The following is a 9033-nucleotide window of genomic DNA, read 5'->3' as shown; positions in this document are numbered from 1 at the left end:
GGCTCTTACTTAGAAAGTCTTCATCTTTTTTCCAGAAAATAGAACTTACCTTTTTTTTTGGATAATCAACAGACATATTCTCAGGACAATGAATTAGTTGACAATGAACCGGTAGGCGGCGCGACTCTGGTCAGCAGCGGCCTCTGCAGCCTGTCCGCGTTTTATTATTTTTTGTCTAGTTTTTATGAGTTTTTGTTATTTTATGTTGTGTGTGTGTGGGGGGATGGGGGTGGGGGGGGAGGGGGGGGAAACTTTTGTCTCTCCCTGCACTGGAGACCCGACTCGTCGGGTCTCAGTTGTCGTTGGGCCGCAACGAGGAGCGGCCTCCAACGGGAAGAAGCCGGGGACTCTGGTGCCGACTCACGTCGCGGAGCTAAGACCGGAGCGGGTGGAGCGGTGGAGGAGCGTGCTGCTGCTGCCATGCTGCTGTGCCGCTGCTGCTTGATGCGGAACTGCGGGGTCTGCGGACACAACCGGGAGCCCGCGGATCCCTTGGAGACCGCTTTTCGGGGCTCCTGCAACGGCGAATTCTCCCGTGTTGCGGGGCTGGAGCGGGGCCTGACACCACTGCCCCCCGCGCGGCTGGAATGGCCGCGGGACTTTGTATTGTGCCTTCAGCACCAAGACCCGATGTGTCCTTCCACCCGGCGTGGCTTCAATTCCCTCCAAAGCCCCACCCAGCCCATCCACTTTGACTCTGACATGGGGGTCTGCAGTGGAGAGATGAGTTTTTTGGCCTTCCATCTTTTTTTATGTAAAATGTAATTATGTTGTGTCTTTTTTTTTTGGTGTAAATGGCTGCAGAAACGGCATTTCGTTTCTCAGGGACAATTAATTGACTCTCTTACTCTCTAGTTGGAAGCAATGAAATATATTGCCCGCCATTTAGTTTAGTTTAGAGACACAGCACAGAAACAGGCCCTTTGGCCCACCGAGTCCACACTGACCAGTGTTCACTCAGTCCACCAGCACAATCCCACACACAAGGAAAACAACTAGTGGACTGGTGCGGCAAAAATAATCTAGAATTAAATGTCGACAAAACGAAGGAGATGGTTGTCGACTTCAGGAGGGCGCAGCCAAAGCATACACCCCTCAACATCAGTGGCACTACAGTGGAGAGAGTGGAGAGCATAAAGTTCCTCGGTGTGCAAATTACAGACAGCCTCACCTGGTCCAGGAACACCACTGGGACCGTCAAACGGGCCCATCAGCGACTGCACTTCCTGAGGAAACTAAAACAGGCCTCACTCCCCACCAACATCCTCAGGACTTTCTACAGGGGCACGGTGGAGTCTGTACTCACGTACTGCATAAATACGTGGTACTCCACCTGCAACTGCTCGGACAGGAAGGCTCTGCAGAGGGTAGTGAGGGGAGCAGAGAGGATCATTGGCGTCTCCCTACCCTCGGTACAAGAACTGTTCCAGAGCCGCTGTCTGAAAAAAGCTCAGAGAATTGCCAAGGACAAACTGCACCCCCTCCACATACACCTGGATCTCCTGCCAGCAGGCAAGAGATATCGAAGCATCAAAGCCCGGACTACAAGACTGCTAAACAGCTTCCTACCACAGGCTGTGAGGCTGCTAAACAGTCACTCTGTACTCACAGTCACTTGATTCTGCGGCTGGCACGGACACTTTAATAACTGGCACTGGCCACTCAAATCAGCTGCCCCGGACATTTTTATGATTGGTTTATTGTATTTTAACGTTGTGTTTTACCTGCTTTAACTATTTGTTTATACTGTTCCATCATGTTTTTAGTGTTATTATGTGTGAAATGTTTTAAATTTCATGTGCGATGCTCCGCTATTCCCTGGGAAACGTCTTTTCATTTTGCACTGTACAACTGTTGCTTGCAAGATGACAATAAAGGTTGATTGATTGATTGATTGATTGATTGATTGATTGAACAATTTACAAAAGCCAATTAACCTACAAACCTGTACGACTTTGGAGTGTGGGAAGAAACCGGAGATCCCGGAGAAAACCCATGAGGTCACAGGGAGAACGTGCAAACTCCGTACGCACAGCACCCGTAGTCAGGATCGAACCCGGGTCCCTGGCGCTACAAGGCAGCAACTCTACCGCTGTGCTATTGTCACAATATCTGAAACAAAATGCTGGGAAACACTCAACAGTTTGTTTCCATAGAGAATGAAACAGAGTTTTATAGAAGGAAGTGTTCCACCTCGATATCTGGAGACCTGCAAGAGTGGATGCGTAACACATAACAGATTCTCTCTCAGTTATTCAGCACAGGAATGGACTTTTCAGAAGAGGGCAATTATTACATATGAAAAACAAAAACATGTTAACTTACCATATAATAACTGGCAAAGTTGTCTTTCCATGCGATGGACAATAAGACATGAACTGGAGCAATATGGTGTATGGATTTTAGCTGTTTGCAAGCCTTCTTCATTTTGAGTAAAAGTGGGGGAAATGAAACATTTGGATTTGCCTGTCAGATGGAGGACCCTAAGTGAATGTGCCACATGGTTAAACAGTCACAAGGTGCAGGTCATCCTGAAAAAACCCCGAGTCAAAAGAGCACTCGGAACAACAACCGGCTCCTCTCCCTGCCCTGTAGAACGGAGCGGTTCAGGAGATCCTTCACCCCTGCAGCCATTAGATTTTATAATTCGGACCGCTAGGCTGTAGGGGGATGCATTCTTGCAATTTTTAATTTTTAATTGTTAACTATTGGTCTTTTTAAGTATTTATTGCTTTCAGGTAGTGTCCACAGTGTATTCTATGTATTTCTGTCTGCGTTCGTTTTGAATCTGTGGGTTTGTTGGTTGGGGGCTTCTGGACATCTGAATTTCCCTGAGGGGATCAATAAAGTATTTATTATTATTATTATTATTATTATTATGTTACAGCATCACAGCTGGTGGCCAGGAATCGTATACACAAGAGATTTTGTGGTTACCCACCTCTTAGTGGGGTAACAGCCCCTTTTTGGGTTGACAAACATTCCTGGGTGATGTGAAAGCACATTCCTATTCTGGGAAGCTCAGACAGATTCTAACTTGTGTCTCCAGTCATTCTCGTGGATGTTATCACAGGAAAAGTATTTACGATTTCCAGCCCTGGCAAAGTAGCCACCTGTCTCCTGCATTCGTGGGTCAGCAACGATAACAACTGTGCACTGAAAGGATTCAGTGGTGAGGAGTGGTGGTGTCACAGAAAGCCACGAGTCCAAAAAGTCCAAAAGCTAGTTATTGTCTGAAAGACCTTGAACTGCAGGAATCATACATTTTCTGGCACATTGAGGAAACTTACCTTCTTTCTGTTGACCCTGGCCTGTTGAGAATTCTGCTAGTCAACAGAATCCATGGTTTATGAGGAGCATAAGGTGCAGCTTTAATTGTTGGCATTACCAGCAGACAACCTAGTCTGCGACTCATGCCCAAAGTAAATACCCATGCTGATCCCAAGAAACAATATTTAATATGCAAATCAGATACAAAATTCTAAAAGTGTCTCATACACCCCTTCCAACCTCATCTACTGCATCCGCTGTTGCAAATATGGGCTCCTGTACATCGGCGAGACCAAGCACAGACTCGATGACCATTTTGTTCAACACCCACACTCAGTCCACCAAGGCCTACTGGATCTCCCAGTTGCCCACCATTTTAACTCCCCTTCCCATTCCCATTCTGACCTATCTGTCCTGGGCCTCCTCCGTTGCCACAGTGAGACCACATGCATATTGGAGGAACAGCACCTTGTATTCCCCTTGGGTAGCTTACACACCAGTGGTATGAATGTTGAATTCGCTAAATGTAGGTAACATCTACATACACACTCACCCCCCCCCCCCCCCCCCCCCCCCCCCCCAACTCATTCTCCTCAACCTCCCCCACCCATTCCTCCTGTTAATATGTCAAATTGCCTTCCAAAAGTCGTCAATGCAAAAGTACTTTAAACAAAGCCTTTCATAGACACAGATGAGATAGCAGTCATGAAACATCAGTACGTGCTTATTCTGAAATGACCACAGCCTCCTCAATTACAATGATGTTGTCGTTTTGATTCTACTGGCAAGTTCCATGAATACGGGGAAACATGTGTTAATTATGCTCCAATTGAGCAATTAACATATTGGAATTGACAAACCACTTCTCCCAAGGGGGCAGCCTGCGAGCAGACCAGCATGCTGCTGCCAAACGAGGAAATTTGTGCTTGAAGCCTCCCTCCTCAGGCAGCACAGGTTTCCCCGAGTGTTAAACTCCCCTGGCCATTCCCCACCCACAGTCAAATTCAGGTCAAAGACCTCCCATCAGAACTCTACAAGGCTAACCTGATGCAGCAATAATTTGACAAATTTAGCTAATAAAATGAGCAGTAAAGAACAGCAGATGCTGGTCTGCACCGAAGATAGACACAAAATGGTGGATTAACTCAGTGAGTCAAGCAGCATCTCTGGAGAAAAGGAATATGTGACATTTCGTTCGGGTCGAGACCCTTCTTCAGTTTCAAGAAGGGTCACGACCCGAAACGTCACCTATTCCTTTTCCCAAGAGATACTGCTTGACCCGTTGAGTTACTCCAGCATTTTGTGTCTAGATTTAGCAAATAGTTGTCTGAGTTGAAAATGTAATAAAGTAGACCTCTTACTTGCACAAATACTGCATTAACCAGATGTTTGGCCATCTGCAAACTAATTTTCCAAAACTCATTGTTAGCTGTTGCTATTTTTAATTTGTATTCACCTGTTTAAAGCATTCAAAAATATTCTGTTCCCTCCACAACAACTTCCTGTTACCGAACAAATGAGACCTTCGGCATGTCCTTGTGTTGATGCTTCATGCAATAAAGCAGGTGCGGAACTCAGTCAGTTCCTGTCTTAGCCATGAATAGGCACTCATTTCACAAAACACTCTTATACCGCCTCTGGACCTCCTCCTCTCTGGGGAAATCCAATGATCTCTTACTAGCAGCAGTTACAAAGCTTGGGTGACCTATGAATGTACAAACTTTCCTGCAAACTGCAGTCATTAAACGTGTCTGAATTCTTACCAGAAATAGCGCAATGGATCTGGGCAGCGGCTTAAAACAATTTCACGTAAATGCATGAGCAGTAATGGGGGGGAATTTCCCCACACTCATTTATCAATGAAAAGAGTTTTTCTTTGTTGCAGGACATTAAAAAAAATACCCAGGATCACCACATCTCTCAAATGGGCCGAACCCTGGATCAGTGCCAGGACTGTCAGCCTGAGGTAATGATGCCTTTTCTGGGACCAGAAGTCTCAAAGGTGATTACCATCCATTCCAATTTGATACATAACCTGTTTTTAAGTGTGGCTGCCAAGTATTCAAAACAGGAATAATTGATTGAAACAGGCCTCAGCGATATAACCAAAGATTAAAATATCTGAGGAACTAAAGATTCTAAATACCTAACTGGCGTAAAATGTGGTGACTGAGTCAAGCACTCCAAGCTTTGTATTTTTCAGAATGTTTTGCACTTCTTTTCATGAAATTCTCTTTCTTGCTGGGGATCACTCTGTACTCCATCCAATGACTATTTGTGTTGTGTACTTCTAGTTAAGGGCCTGTCCCACTTACGTGTCCTTGGCACGCAAATTACGCGACCTCGTGGTCGCGTGGAGGCACACAGGATTCGTGTGGCCCCGCGGGGCCGGTCCCACTGAGAAGCGCGGAGGGGTATGTAGTTGTGCACAACATCGCGCGGGGCTCCAAATTTTTGTAGCGAACAAAATCTTCGCGCGCCAACAGCCTGTCGCGGAACTGACGGCCAAAGTGGGACAGGCCCAAGACCCTGGTGCGACGCAACGTCTCACCTCCAACAGCAGCAGAAGCAGGCAAACGATCGCCGAACTCGGCCTGGGGCTCACGGCCGTTGCGGTTCGGATCCGCCCCCACTTCTACTCCCAGAGAGGGGCCAAGAAAATTGAAGATAGACACAAAATGCAGGAGTAATTTAGCGGGACCGGCAGCATCTCTGGAGAGAAGCAATGGGTGACGTTTCGGGTCAAGACCCTTCTTTTCAGACTGAAGAAGTCTCGACACGAAACGTCACCCATTCCTTCTCTCCAGAGATGCTGCTGGTCCCGCTGAGTTACTCCAGCTTTGTGTCCATCTTCAAATGACGTCATGCGCTCCTGATGGCTGTGCGTACACATGAAATCGCACCCGACCTTCGCGGGACCGTCGCGGCTCAACGCGACCACAAGGTCGCGTAATTTGCGTGCCAAGGACACTTAAGTGGGACAGGCCCTTTAGGAAAGTGCCAATTTTAACTATACAGAGGGCAGACGCAGCCACCAGTGTTGAAAATGGCAGCCAGTATCATCAAAGAGCCACAGCAACTTGGCCATGTTCTCATATAACACCTACCATGGAATCCAATACCTCATTCGGTGGAAAACCGTGATCATCAGGTTCAGGAATAGCTTCTTCCCAACAACCGGCAGGCTCCTGTGTGGGCGGAAATTACTGTTACAACGTGGGGGGGACACAATGAGGCCTGACATCTTGGACAGGAGTCGGCAACCTAAGGCCTACGGGCCAGATCTGGCCCGGAACCCAAAATCATCCGCCCGCAGGCGTATTCTTTTTCAATTAGTTTTCACAACCTGGGAACAGCGGCCAGTCCCGGGGCAGACGAGCTTACCTGGGCGCTACAGCGACTCCCTGGGCACGCAGGCGACCTGGGTGTTACAGCCAGTCCTGGGGCAGGCCAGCTGACCTGGGAACTGCAGCTAGTCCCGGGATGCTAGCTTCTAGGAGCTGGCGACCTCCAAATGGAATCGACCTCGAGGGCTCTGGTCACAGAGCTTGTGGACTTACCACCACAGAGCTGGCTGACTTTGGAGGCTGTGGTGGCAGTTTTGCTGCAACATATTTCACAAAACATGGGGAGGATTGTCCCCCACCTCTCAAAACATGCCCCCCACCCCCCACAGGATTTCCACCTATGCCTGAATACTACACATCACTAACCTCAGCTATAAAATATGGACTACCTTTGGTTGCTGTGTAGGACCTCAGGTTTTCTTGTACCTTTATTAGGGTCAGTGTTTTATTGATTTTTTGTTTAGATTATCTTTGCGTATTGTGTTTACTGGCTTGTTATGCTGCTGCAAGTAATAATGTTGTTGGCCCACTGCAGCTACATGTGGCAATTAAACACCCTTGACACCAATGCCACAATTACTTATTTGGACTAAAGATAGACACAAAGTGCTGGAGTAACTCAGTGGGTCAGGCAGTATCTCTGGAGGAAAAGGATGACATTTCGGGTCGGGACAGGCTGAAGAAGGGTCCCGACCCAAAACGTCACCTACCCTCTCACTCCAGAGATGCTGCCTGTCCCACTGAGCGACTCCAGCACTTTGTGTCTATCTTTGATGTAAACCAGCATCTGCAGTTCTGTGTTTCTTCGTTTGTTATGTGAACTGTTCGTCCAAGCAAGTAATTTGTCGCGATTCAGCGAAGCAAAACTGAGAACGTTGAGGCTATGAATCAGAAGAATCAGAGGAAGAATCGCACCATTTCACTAACGACCCACCCACGCTATCTGGAGAAAACTCTGCAGTTCACAGTCTTATTATTCACCCCTTATGATGCATAAAACCAAAGTGAAGATAAGCCATCCTTGATCTCGAGGGGCCTGCTAAAAATGAAATCCACACAAAAATGACAGCAGGCTTTTGGAACACCACTGCTTAAATGGCTGTGGACAAGAGACCAATTAAAGTTTTCAAGAATTAGATCTGAGACTGCAAATTGTTTCAAGCTGTTAGTACACAGACTGTTTTCTAATTATCACTCATTGTGCTCACTCTTTGAAGTAACAGCTCAATTTCTTTCAGTTTTAATTCCTCAGGCTTCCCCTGTTGAGGCTGTAATGTTTCCACCCCATCCACCCACCCAAGTGTAGTTTCATAGGTCGACACAAAACAGTGGAGTAACTTAGCGGGTCAGACAGCACCTCTGGGGAAAAGGAATAGGTGACGTTTCGGGTCGAGACCCTTCTTCCATCTCGACCTGAAACGTCACCTATTCCTTTCCTCCTGCCATGCTGTCTGACCCGCTAAGTTACTCCAGCTTTTTGTGTCTATTTAAACCAGCATCTGCAGTTCCTTCCGACACATGTAGTTTCATACATACCGATTCCTTGCCCGAATGAATACTGGGAGTTTAGACAATTAGTACTGGTAGCTTTTCAACTGTGCATGACATTACAATCCAATCCTGAGACCTATCTTCACCTTTTAGTTTGGGGGGTGCCTACATTAACTCTTCAAATAGCAAAAGTTGTGAATGAGAACATGACAAAATCAATGCCAATTTTTCAGCTCAAAACCAGGTTTTGTCTGACCCCCCCCCCACCCCCCGTACTACAATCAGTAAGAAGGATCCCAGCCCAAAACGTCACCAATACATAATCTCCCGAGATGCTGCCTGACCCACTGAGTAATGCCCCTGTCCCACTTAGGAATCCTGAACGGAAACCTCTGGAGACTTTGTGCCCCACCCAAGGTTTCCGTGTGGTTCCCGGAGGTTGGAGGCAGTGGAAGCAGGTAGGGAGATTGACAAAAACATCCGTGAACCTCCCGGAACCTTGGGTGGGGCACAAAGTCTCCAGAGGTTTCCGTTCAGGTTTCCTAAGTGGGACGGGGGCATTACTCCAGCACTTTGTCTTTTTTTGAGAGTCAAGAATGATTAAATGTCACATGTACCGCCAACAGAACAATTCAATTCTGACTTACAACATAACAGGCCATTAAGCACAATACAGTTAGATAATATATAATAGATAATATATAACTATAACTTATGCAAACAAAAAATCAATAAATGAATACCTGTAAATCTAGTGTTAAAATAACTCGGTTCTTAGTGCAATCAGACATTTCGTAGTTTATAGTTGAGGTTAGTGTTGTGTGGTGTTCAATAGATGATGGTTGTTGGGAGGATGCTATTCTTGAATCCAGTGGTCAGTGTTCAGACCAATATTCCTTCTTGGTAGAAGTGAAATGGAGGTATA

Source organism: Leucoraja erinacea, chromosome 12, assembly GCF_028641065.1.
Source record: "Leucoraja erinacea ecotype New England chromosome 12, Leri_hhj_1, whole genome shotgun sequence".
NCBI lineage: Eukaryota > Metazoa > Chordata > Chondrichthyes > Rajiformes > Rajidae > Leucoraja > Leucoraja erinaceus.
The sequence above is the reverse complement of the archived record's forward strand: the minus strand, read 5'-3'. Positions refer to the sequence as shown.